We start from the raw sequence: 13,477 nt of genomic DNA, 5'->3' as shown, positions 1-13,477 counted from the left end.
CAAGGGATCTGCTAAACCTTTCAACTCAGAAAATCTCTAGAATCCTCCATGAAAGTCAGTCAGAAAACAGGCCTTAGGCACTTTTCTAAATTTCTTAATCCACAGTGAAGGGCGTGACTAAGTCACCTGGGAGCACCTCCCCGGGGTGGATATTAATGCATAATTTTACAGTTCATCACAACATTGATTAAAATGTCTCAAAGATTATTCTCTTAAACTCTCAGCACAATCCTTTTAAGACAACTATATCCTGTCATCAGTGAAACATTTAAGGTTTTGGAAAACCCTTACTGAAGGGAGAGTTGTCTTCTTCCTACCAATTGGTTTTTTAGTAGCCTTCTCTTTTTTTCATACTGTTGCTGGCAACATGATATGGAAGATTTAAGACTTGACTGATAAGGACACATTCTAGGCCAGGACACCCAGAACTAGCAATTCTCAGCAAATCTGAGCGTCCAAATCATACTTATGCTTAAAATTACTTTTGAAGGTGTTTTGCTGCTCTGAAATCTCAGTTTCTTAAGTCAGAACATTCCTTCTCATGAAAGTCTGTCTCATCTTGTGAGAGCATTTCTCTTTATCTTAGGAGGGAAAATACTTTTCTCCTCCCTAAGTTTAGGCTCATGATGTGCTTCCATAGTGTTGCATCCTGTCTCCATTTTTAGTTTGTTCTTCTATTTGCTTTCCACATCATGGGTTTGCTATCCCCTGATATTCTTAGCTGCTAGGAAGAATTTATCCTTCCTGAATCTGAGTGACTAGACATCTACACGGTGCTTGAGATGCTCAGTCACACCATCTTCAAAATTTCATAAATTTTTGATAACTTTTCCATCTTGCTCCCCAAGGGAGTCCCTTATTGGTAGTGTCTTGGGTCTTGTAGTGGTTTCTTATTGTTCTCCCAGTGGTTGATTGCTTAGTTTCAGAGCATTTCCCAATTACATTCTTTAAGAGTTTCTCAGTCACTTATTCCCACTACAGGAGAATTCCCTTCATTCACTTACCAGCTCAGTACACCCTAATGTTATCTAAAAGTCTTACATAGCTTTTGTTTTCCCAATTTAACATATTAGCATAATATAATTGAAATTGCTTGTGAAGTCCAGAAACATTAATTTCAAGGCATTGTTGATTTCATTGTTCTAATATCTCCATTGTATGACACTACACCCTATGGACAGAAGAATACATGATAATAAGCTTTGTTATCTCCTCTGAAGCTAATTGCTTCTGTGGGTTTTCATTCACAATGCGTTCTGGTTTTTAAAAGTTTCTCAAAATATCCCACTTCACCATTATTTTTTAACCCAGACAGTATGGTGCTCTTCCTCACTCTGTTTACCAAAATAGCAATGTCCCTCTACAGCAGTCTTTCAACAAAGCTTATCAGCAGCCCCATCCTCTTAACAGGCATATATTCCTTTTAAGATCCTCTAGCAGAGGAAGCAATGAAGCCTGGTTTATGAATTCAGGTCTTGTAGTTGGATTCTCTAGCATATAATTAGTCATGATATCTGATTAAAGCTTTATTCACAATTAGGGCACTCATAATTGTTCTCTGCTGTGGATTTCCTTATGTCTCTGGGGGGCTGCATTCATAAATCAGATTCTCTTTCAGAAAGAGGACTTTAGAGGTCTGCTTGGACTATTCCATTGTCCATTTTGATGAACATAATAATGTGAACATATTATCTTTGCATTACTAACACTGTGAAATCAGCTGATATGCTGATTAGGAAGTTCGGAAGCATGAAAGAGGATGGCAGAAAGGGAAACAGGTAGAGACAAGCAGAGAAGGAGAGAAAGTAATCCCTTAAGCCTCATATCCTTAGGGAATATCTAATATATCTAATTCTGATACATAGCTCCTTCTACCATAAATCAGTATAAATATGTGCCATTTTTACACACTTAGAGAAATTCAGGTTCAACCGTTCACCTTCCATGTAACATGAAAGGCAAAGCCAGGCTCTATGCTGAAACAACTGCTGCTTCACTTTTAACTCAATTTCAAACCTTTTCCTTCTTCTTCCAACTGTCTTGATTTTGTAAGTTTCACATAGAGCTCTTTTCACACAATGTTTTTCTTGTCTCACATACAAAAACTCTGCTTCTCAAATGTCCAGATAAAATGTTTCAAACATGAGAATGACAGCTAAGAATTCTTGTTAAAGGACAACCATTTCCCAACTGTTCACTCAAACACAAGCTGCTCACAAATAAGCATTCAGCCAAACACCCATTAAAAAATGATTCTTCGGCAGCCTACGATATTGCACATTTGGACATCTGCTTGTGTCTGTTCTTGGAGACAAACCACCCGGCTGGAGAGACTCCTACTCTACCCAGTTTGATCCTTCTTATGTCCTCACACAAAAGTGCCATGGTGAGCTTTCCATGACAGCATCTCAAAACTGGCCCACAGGTGGCCAGTGCTTTTCATTCTGGAGACCAATGTCAGCACTATATTCACTGACCAGCTTCTAAAATCCCTGTCTTAGCTATTTAACAGTGTTCACTCCTCACATCCCAGCAGCATGCACCCCTTTTGGCCAGCCTCAGACATGGCAGCAGGCGGCAGACCTGTGTAACAGCATCATTTATCTCCAAGTATGTCTCTTGAGTGAGTCAATTGAAAGCTTACCTGTCTGCACCTGCAGAAGTGCTAAACCACGTGCTGCCAGGGACAAGCCAACTGCACACCTTGGAGACAGCAGTGTGTGGATAGAGCTGCCTCTCTACTGCTGTCAGCATCATTACATTGAGGATGGAATCACTAGAGGAATTCTTGACCTTTTTCTGTACAATATAGGCCTGTTTTTGTTAACTAGTTCCAGAGCCAACATCAGCCTCCTGGAGTCACAGATGAGTGAAAGATACAGTTCTCTCAGTCCTCTCATAATTGTTGGAAGACTCATCCTTGCTTGGATCTACAGACTTCCACCACTTTTGACCCCATAGAAATTCTTTCCCAGCCTGCCCCTAAAGCAGCTGAGGAATGCACAAATCTCCCTTAAATCTGCTTTTGGCAAAACTATAGGCCAAATATTCAAATGTAGATACAGACAGTGGGAATCAGAGATTCAAAGTCACTTTTTCCATCAAATCCCAGGCTTTGTAATCTGATGCAGTATGTTACATTGTTAGAGGGATCTAGATAACTACGTTATTAGAGTACTAATACTATTATTAGAACTCTGCTCCCACTTGTGCTTCAGACCACCTGCTACCCTCCCAGTACCTCCCTAGCATATTTCAGGAGTCATATCTTGCCAAGAGCCCCTTAATATGTGACTATTCTGTTCTGGAGGATAGATTGACTGGTGTGGACACATATGTGGCTACTGTAGGTAGTCCCAAAGAACGGTCATGGACATATTTCACTAGAAAAATGCAGCTAAATTTGAAGTATAGATTTCAGTATTTAATACTAGGTACCTATTTAAATTTGAGAACAGACTTTCTCATGGACTAAAACAGTATCAAATCCCACCACCTGCAAAAGGCATTGTCATATTCTCTGGGAATAGTAATCACATTAAGCTAAAATAGTCATAAACTCAATTTAGGGAAAATCTTTTTCCATGATCAGTTTGGCAGAGTTCTAACAATTTGCTTTCCTGCATTTAATGTGAATTTGCCCCTTTTTAGTAGCAATTCCTCCTTAATTAAACCAAATTTTTTTACAACTGGTATGACATAAAATGTGAATCTAATCTATGTCTAAATTTTGTGCTGTTTGATGACCTCCCTCTTCTTGATTACTGTGAAAGCCCTCCTGTAGAGTTCAACTGTGTAAGAGGGAACTCAATCTTTTTCAGGTATTTGGACAATTGATAGTTCTTGATTAAATAGCCCATTCATTAAACCACAGCACACAATATCTATTCAGGCAAAAAGAATAGCTTCCATATAATTGAAATGGAAGGTAAGATTCTGCACATATTTCCAAATACAAGCTACACAGAACAAGAACTGGTAGTCAAATAAGCATCTGCTGAAATTCCTTTAATTTTGGGACACATTTTTACTAAACTGGGACTGAATATATTTGTAGAAACATAAGAAAAATTCATGGCAGATCAGATATCCAGCATGGAAGAATTTTAATGAATCAAATGAATATTTACATGTTTGCAAACACAACTAAATAGATATTCCTAATTCAGACATATTGTATTTCACTTTTCAAAAGGAAGCTAGGATATTAATTCATTATTTAGGTCAACATGCTGCAAAAATTCCATACCATTGAGATAAAAATCCCAAAACAGAATAATTTGATAGACATTGTTTTGGTTTGGATTTTCTGAGGTTTTGAGTAAGAAATGTGGAACCAAGCAGATCTAAAATTTAAGATCTAAAAGTCACACAGACAAGATAAAGCATTCCTAGCATATTTACAACCCCACCACTATTTTCTTATGTTCTAATTTTCCTACAATAAATGAAAATAACATTCTCCATTCAAAACTCTTGACTGACACAGCATTTTTCTCTAAAGCAATGGGTTATGACCTCATCATCAAAACTCAGTAAAACAAATTTGCATAACAACACAGCTTACACATAAACATGAGAGATGGTTAGAACTAGCTGAATGAACAACATTTCTTACAAAAAAAATCAGGTTATTCTGAGCTGAATTTAGGTCGAATATCCCAAGCTGCTCTGAATCAATCTCATGGCAGCAAGACCATACCATCAGATGTCTTCACTAAGCATAAATGAAAGGGGTATATTTTAAAATACTTTTGGTTGTTGTTGTTTCTGCCTCAGATCCTGAGGCAGATCCTCAGATCTTTCTTCCTCCTTTTTCTGGAAGAAACCTCAATAAGCTGACAAGACCCTTCTATTTCATTCTTGGGATGGGAACACTCAATTGTTCCCATGGTACTCATAAACTTTGACTGTAGGAATATGTTCACTTACCTTTTTTCCTGAATGGACCTGATTAACTGCAACAGGATTATTGGTTTTTTATGTATATGATTATTGGATCAACTTCTGCACAATATTAAACCCTCATGCAACTGCAGGCAAGACTGATTATTGTAATAAAGCTTGCTTACTTTTAAATATCTCTTTAACTATCAAGGAAAATATTCTACTTTATCCCTCTTTTGTACTTTGTCATGTTCAATTTCCAGGTATAGTTTGCGTCTGGACTCATTGGTAATACCTACAAGCAGAATTCTTTATCAAAATATTGTGGCCCAGCAGCCTTTTTAGGTGATTTTTTTTTCACTGAGGAACATAACAAATATACCACACAATTAACACATGCTAGATTATTCTGCAACAAGACTAGGCCCATGAGGCTTAACAAAGATTCTGCTGGAGAAAAATCTATTTTAGTTCCAAAACTATATAAAGCTAATTCCACTGGAATTTGTTCTAAAATTATGTCAGCATATCTTTTGATTTTAGTCTGTTTTCTAAGTTCTTTTGTGTTGATTTTCGATTTATACCCACTGACTTACCTACTAAGCATATAATCTATTCGTAGAACCGAATCTGCATATGTATGGGTTCCCAGCTGGACAAAGCTCATAGTCTGGTAGGCATAAATTATAATTTAATAGACACATAGCAAGAAAAAATCCCTGCCCATCTGTTTCATCCTTCAACTAAATATTTTGGAAGGAAGTAATTCACCTTGGCAAGATTCCACAGTAAATTATGAATAGAATAAATAAGCTTCCATGTATTTCTGTTTGTGCTTGCATTGTCTCTCAAGTTAGGACAATTTAAATTCATCTCTTTTAAAACATTTTCACAGTAAATGAATAAAACAGCCACTAATCTTAAAGGCTGGCTGGTTTCAGAGATTATGTTACAGAACCAAAAGCATTTTTGTCAGGGAGAGAACTTAAGAACAGAACATGTTAGTGGAGGTAAACTGGTTTTAACTACAGCATCTCTGGCCAATGAGGTGCCAGAAACCACCCAGGAAGGACCTGCTCATGCTACAAATGAGCAATAAAGTGTTTTTCCTCTAAGTAGTTGCCTTGAATGCAAAGTACTTTCTGCAAAGTAACTCTTCTCTTACCTCTGATCACTATGGAGAATATCCTTATACTTACATTTTGGTAGCCACAGCTTGCTACCATCTTCCCATCTGTTCTGTTTTCTAGATCAAATAAACCCAACTGCTTCCCATGTGCTTTTTCTTTAATTTCAGTGGTCTTTCACTAGGTTTTTATAGATTGTTCTTTAAATCTGTTGCCCAAGTTCCAGTTTCTCAACAGCCCTTAACAGAGGAAGTAATTTGTCCCTTTATACACCATTCTTGCTAATACACCACAGAATGAGAGATGCTTTTTCTTTCATTATAAAATCTCAGCAGGGAATCATATTTCATTTGTGATCTGCTACAACTCTTACAGCTTTCAGTGCAGTATGTCTGACAACTCAGTTATTACTCATTTTGTACTTACACCTTTGATTTTGCCTTCCTGATAGCCGAACTTGTATTTAGTGAATTTTACTTTTTCAATTTTAGATTATTCTTTCCATTTATAATGAGCCATTGTATTCTGATCTTTCTGGTTTCTCTTTGAAAGTATTTGGCTGATAATACAGTGAGCTGAACTAGATTGCTGTACATAACATACATTCATTAAAGGATCTATCCTGTGAGGTGACCAATATTGTGTGGTGGGAGGAGTGAAACAGAATTGTCACCCACCACTGTCAGTTTGCTCCAGGAAAGCTCATGGGCCCAAACTCAAAGCTCAGGAACTTTACAAAAGTGTACTGGTAGCAGAAATGTGAATAAGGGGGAATGGCTGCAACTATGTAAGGTACACAGAATTTTCTCTCCTAATGTCCCACCAACTGGCGAGGGAACATTTCTACCTGTCACATCCTTCCCCACATGTGTGGGGTTGTGATGCCTGGCTGTAGCTAAAGAAAAGACATCTCTTCCTGCAGCACCACAGCTCAGCACCAGCTCCCTGCTGCTTGCAGGGCAAAAAAAAGCATCGCTTAGGGCTGGAAACACAACAATTTCATTGTCATAGCAGCAAAGCAGCAAATGGGACAGAATTTCACTGCTATTCTAGAAGAACTGGCAAGAAGGAAGCAACATTGGGAAATTGGGTTTTATTACATAAAAGATGGGAGTGAAAATGATTGAAAGCCTGATTGGTTCAAAAAGAAGCATCTGTCAGAGAAGTGTAAAGCAGAAAAGACTTTTCTTAGAAATTACAATTCACAATCCACAAAATTTGCTATTCTCGACTTATGGATTCAGTTAGAAACAAAAATAAGAAGTACATGAAATAAATACTTCAAGAGAGGAGGGGAAAAGGAATACTTTTACTGGTTTGTATTTTGTTGTCCAGACTTGTTCATTTTTATTAATCTTTTTCCATTTATTTTCAAGGAAAATATAATAGAGGCCCAGTGTCTGTTATGATACTCCATGCATTTGCTCTGCACACAAAATTTCTAGGGGTATTGAGACATCAACTATTTCTGAAATCAAAGATCTCAAAAATAAAAAACCTAGTTCATAAGCAATGTGAAATAGCTGGGTAGATCTAAACAACCCTGAAGAGATCACTTTTTCTAAGACCATTACTACTTTTTCATGTTATTTCACAGCAAGTTAACTATTCTAGCACGTCCTCAGTTATACCATCTGATGTGAATTTGAGCTGCCTCTCACCTCAATATCCAGCAAAAGATTGACTGGAAATATGTTTACACAAACTGATTTGGCTTGGAAGACAAGAAAAAATTAAAAAGCAGGAAGTAATTTGGTAATGTACAGGGACCAGTGGCCTCACAGCTGGAATGAGCACAAAGGAACCAATTAGATTCTTGGTAAAGTTGTTTTATAGTACCTAAGCTCAGCTGTCCTAAGGCTGGGCATATAGTTTAACATCTAAGTCTAGACACCTAGGCTCTCTCTTTTCAAATATCTCTATGGAATGACTAACAAAATATGTATTTTAGATATTTAAGATCAATATATACTTGAAGATACCTGTGTCTCTCCCCTTACTGTATATGAAGTTTAGGTAAATGGCTGAAAGTATATAAATATATAAATAATTTATACATATAAATATATAATTCCTGAGCAGATAAATTAGATGAAGCATATACTACCTTAGAAGTCCAGCATGAAATAACATCATTTTGATTTGCACAGATTTTTCAGCCTTGAATGATCAAAGAACTGTTGTAGTGTGCAGAGAGCATTAATGAGTGTAAAGGGAGGGGAAAGGATTATGGTATGTGTAAAACACAGAGTAAATTGCAGAGGAAGACTTTCTGTGGGAATGTTAATTTTCTGGAGCAAGGGCTAAAATCAAGATACAAACAGCTTTCTGCTTGTTAGCTTTGAAGGATAAACATGAAATGGCTAGTTATACCTGAGGGCTATTTGGAAACTAGGAGAATACACAATTATAAAGTTTAAGAGAAGGCTGAAAGAAGTTGTTACAGAATTAAATATTCTTGTGTTTCACCTTGACACTACATCACATTCTCTAAATAAAATGGGGCTGGAGTTTTCCTTTGGATCCCAGACAAATGTAGTGCAGGATTTGAAAGTCAATGGGTACTATCACTAGAGATACTAGAAAAGCTGAAGGTAGGCATTGTGATAACCAAAATACTCTACTTCTGGTGGCTGAAATAATCTAAATATCTCTTCCAGGACCTGCACCGAGTTTTAGAGAACTGACTTCTGCCACTGCTATATAATCAGTGATAAAAGGTCACCTAATGTTATTATCCAGGTTCTGTGTTTAAATTCTCATTAAAAACCACAGAGTTTTCAGAACTTACATTCAAATAAATTAATGGTGATGAAAAGGAAACCTAGCTGACTTGCTGTACCATTTTTGTAAGGCAAAGTCAAGTCTTTCCAAGTTTATTCTTCCTAGCTGATTTTTTTTTTTTTTTTACATTGGCTTGATCTCTAAAACATCTTTGAGATACAAAGCTGAATGGGTGCAAATCTGTCCATAATTTGTACATTTCCTCCAGACTTATAAAAATGCAAACAGCTGCAAGCTATACAGAACAATCCCATTTTGAAGAGCTATTTAAAAAGTTTGAGTGGCAATATCCTTCATATGGCATATGAGGCAATAAACACAGAGCAGTTGATTTTGTGTACTTCACTCTTAAATTATAAAGCACTTTTCTTGCAGAGATGGTTTCTATTTCATTCTCTGTGCTGTGAAGTCTATGCAAAACAAAGCTGCCTGATGGACACTTGACTTTTATTTTTTCTTCTTGTTCTTCTTTAACTTAAAATAAAGGTAATCAGTGGGGAAAGACTCTATGTCAGGAAAGATAATTCCAACTACATTAAAATAAATAATACTATAATCCTTATTTAATTATTTTGGTTGAAAGGAAGTAGTTATAGCTGCTTCTAACTTCAATGATTTTTGCTTTAGTGGCATTTAAAATTTATTGTTGTTTTAAAAGCGCATTTATGAATAAAACATTGGAGTACTAAAAACAGCCTGTCTTTGCAGTGTTGTGAATTGAGAGGAAAAAAATAACAATTAATTAGCATGCTAGAATTTCACCTGATATTTTATAGGCAGAAATATTACAGTTGATTTAATAACTGAATCATCTTAACTTCTAAACATCATCTAACTTCAGGGGTAGCCTTGAGAGTGACATCAATAGTTTTGAAAGAACCTGATATAATTCCTAGCTTTCAGTTTAATGCAGAAAGACTTTTCATGGCCCCACATCAAAATTCTATACTTTTAGCAGGACTATTTACAAATTGATTGTTAGAAGGGCAAGAGATATTAGATACAAATTAGGTATTGCAAAAAAAAATAAATTAGATATTACAAAAAACAGCACCAGTGTTGTTTCAAAATAATTACTAGCTCTAGAAGCAAGCAACATTAAGAGTAAATATATGGAGTTTCTTTTTCCTTTATAGAAGACATTATACTCTGTTTATTCAGTCTTGGAGTAGCCTGAGTGCCTTCAACTTTGATTGACTTTAAGATGAGATACAGACATCCAACACGTCACAAGATTAAATCCTTGCTAGCATGTGGAAGCAAATCTCTCCTTGCTACATCTGTGTCTGTGGGTCTAGGGAAAGGTACAGGTTGCAGTTAGCTTCACTGAATGCTCAGGATTTCTGAACTCTACAGAAAAGATATGGAATCACTATGATATACAAAATCCCACTCCAAAGGGCGCCTTGTATGGTCATAGAAAGATCATCACGTCTCCACCAACACCCCTACAGATCATGGCAAGGTCCTAACAGTAAAAAGGAAAGGTTAATTCAAACAGCAAACTCAACAAGGCCCCATTTCGTGCTATTTTCTGGTTCAGTCTGAACTACCGTCATTATCAGTTGTTGCTTTTCATTTCACTTTCAGTACCCACGCATAAGCAACCTAAGTAACTGCTCCTTAGTTTCAAAAACAGAGCCTGTAAGTAATCCTATATCCTAACCTGATATTATTGGAAAACCAGTGCATATATGACAAGAAGTGAAAGTACAGTCTTAACAACATCCCAAGATACAGTTCCCTGGCTTATATATACTAGAGTGTTATTAACATGGTGGATAATTCTAAACAGATCTCCTGTTTACACAGAGCTTCACTTAAGAGATTAATCCTTGTATGTTGGAGTCTGTGATAGAAGTTGTTTCACAAAACATTCAGGTTTTCTTTGCAAGTCCTCCTTTTAAGAACTAGCATGAAATTCCAGGGAGACACAGAGTGAAATAGCTCCCAATTCTGCAAACTCCTGCACAGCGAATTGGAAAGTTGTGTATCAGAGAATCCAGGGGCTACCCAACAGCAGAAATTAATTCCTGTCTAATGCAGCAGTTTTCTTTTCAGGTGAAGTCACCATGGAGACAAACACACCTATCAAAGCTGCACTGAGGCATCTCCTCTTCTGCAGCCACTGTGGCTCAGCAGCAGGAGAAGCACTGGGCAGGTCCTGCTCTGAATTAGAGCCAGCAGGAGATTCAACCTCCAAGCTTCAAGGTTTGGGGTCCAGGTATGCTGTCAGTCCTTCTGCCTAGACACAATGGGCACTGAGATGAGGCAGGATCTTATCCCTAAAGTGCATATTCTCACATAACCTTTCTGCTAACCTAAAAACATTCACAAATTCCTCCTGCCCACTCCTCCCATCAAGTAATGTCTTCATTCCCTGGCAGAAAGCTCATTCCTTTGTCCTCAAAAATGCCATTGTGTTCCTTTCTGACATGTTGTGGACTTTGTCCTATGAGGCAGGGGTGATGTGCCTGATTTTCATGCACTTTGCTCTGTGAGAGACCTCTAGGAAGGAGAATTTCAAGACTAAACAGTGAGGAGAAGGAAAAGGAGGAGGAACTGCTAGGCAACAAAAGAGTTCTTGCCATAGTTTTATTTGCTGTTCTATTGAGCATCAGTGTCAAATAGTTAAGCAGGGAACCTGTGGCTCATTTTCATTTTCATTCTTTGTGATGCTTTAATACAGGAACATCCCTGTGGAGCTTCCTCAGCTGGACCTCAGCTTCTCCAAGCTCAAAGGTAAGGTCTCTTCAAGAATTAAATGTCCTGTTACACAGAAGTATTGTAGGATGTCCTAATCTCCATACCTTCCATTTATGTTGATGCAAATGTGGCATTTCGTCCAAGATATGGTCTTATGTGCAGGAATACAAATGAATAGGGAACGTTTCACTTAATTATGTAAGAAAAAGCAATAGTCAAAAGCAGCTGTCTACAGTCTCCACTGTGGTGGTGGTTTTGCAAACACTCTACAATCAGTGTTGAATATGCAAACAGTTAGTTCATTTAATCTGGGACTATTTAATGTTTCAAAGTTTAGCAGATGCCTAATTGCAACGTTCACAGAGCAGTAACAATGCCTGAAGTTAATGGTCCCTGACAGTTTTTATTAGAATACTTATTTTAGATAAGTTTTTCTTTCCCATACATGATTTATAGCTGGAGGTTTCTTATAAACGCAGCAATTTATAGATTATAAAGCCAAATTATTCTATCCCATTTCTTCAAGTATGAGTGGACAAGGTCAAGCAAGTTTTAGGTACATACAGAAATTAATTTAATTGGACTTTTTAATAAGTTCTTTGTTTCCCTGGCCATCTAGCTCACAGTGCAAGTATGTTTATGTCACCTTCCTCAGTCCTGATCCCTCATTGTCCAAACTGGAGAATGTGGGAAAATGTGCCATGGGTCTTCACCTCAGCAGTACAAACCTTCTTTTAATGGAAACCAGGGTCAGGCAGATGTATAAACGTGGTTCATGCCTACCTCCTCTGCCAACAGGGAGTGAGGTTGTGGCTTGGATGTGCATCTACTCTGAGGGGCTGTGAACCTGTCCCAGATCCCACAATACTCATATAATGAAGTGTGAACTATTTTTGTGAGAGCAGGGGACATTCTCTGGCATAACCTGTCTCTTATCTCCCAAACACATTTCATGCTATTTTGGTTTTTAAAAGGTTCTATGAAACCTCAATGTATTGCATAATTGTGTTAATGATAATGCAAAAATTAAAGCATACCAATTCTGAATTCAGAATCAAAGCAGACTAATGCTTAATGGCTTATAAGCTTTGACATTTCATAGGTCTTCTGGGACACTTATGAAATATCCATCTTCTTTTGCGAAACTAAGCTGAATATTTTACTGCTATTCTTTATTAACATTTGGTACTATTTGAAGGCTTCCTCAAAGGATTTCAAAGGATTTCTGGTAGGCTGCAAGTATAATATTTCCTCCCCCATCCTTGTGTTTTATAGGTGTAGTATAGACAGGCTGCTTACAACCAATGAAAGGTTTACACTAAAGGACATAGTCATCATAAAAAGTAATGAGCCAAAATTCAGAATTCCTCCCTACATAGAATCAAGTGCCTGTAGCCTAGTAATTACTCCAGAGCAAGACATTAAGTCAAAGCTTTTGAGAGCTCCTTCTTGTTGCAGCTGCTAAATGATTAATATCACGTTGGTAGATTTCGCAGGAGAATCTGTTAAATAAAGGGAAGTTCAGTGCATATGCAAAGTTTCAATTCCGCACAATTTGGTTTAAAGTCAACATACAATATTGCATATTTCATCGTTCCAAGAGGAGTGCAGCATTCATTAAGAAAATACAGATGGTCTTCAGATAGCTAACAAGATTTCACAGCCATTTCATTTCTCCCTGCTGTGAAACCTGGAGAGAAAATAACAGTAACAATGAACTCACTATGGCTGAACCTCAAGGCTCATTTCTGCCAAAATATCAAAATCCTGAATTGATCTTAGCAGTAAAGTTCCACCAAGTTTAACAGAGCTAAGCTATTTACAGGACTTTTAAATGTGTCCGTCTTTTCTCCAGCAATACTTTTCTCTCATTGAGAAAATCCAGCATTTTTGAGGGTGAGACTGTCCATTTACTGTGAGCCCTGAATAGCCAGCAGTGTGCAGCTGTACTGCACAGCAGCCTGAATCTTTAG

At 37.3% G+C, this 13,477-nt stretch overlaps 1 long non-coding RNA gene across 1 annotated transcript in view; it reads left to right on the top strand.

The window, feature by feature from the left end:
* Positions 1-2,331: 2,331 nt before the first annotated feature.
* The window catches only part of LOC148224427 (uncharacterized), a 60,399-nt gene continuing 49,253 nt past the window's right edge, over positions 2,332-13,477 (top strand). Inside the window, exons 1-2 of the long non-coding RNA XR_015802592.1 lie at positions 2,332-11,022; positions 11,488-11,540. This is a non-coding gene — a long non-coding RNA (uncharacterized LOC148224427). The remainder of the gene's footprint in view (positions 11,023-11,487; positions 11,541-13,477) is intronic.

Source organism: Sturnus vulgaris, chromosome 3 (assembly GCF_052056855.1).
Source record: "Sturnus vulgaris isolate bStuVul1 chromosome 3, bStuVul1.hap1, whole genome shotgun sequence".
NCBI classification, from domain to species: Eukaryota; Metazoa; Chordata; class Aves; order Passeriformes; family Sturnidae; genus Sturnus; species Sturnus vulgaris.
Note: the sequence above shows the minus strand (reverse complement) of the source record. Positions and strands in the feature narration are given on the sequence as shown.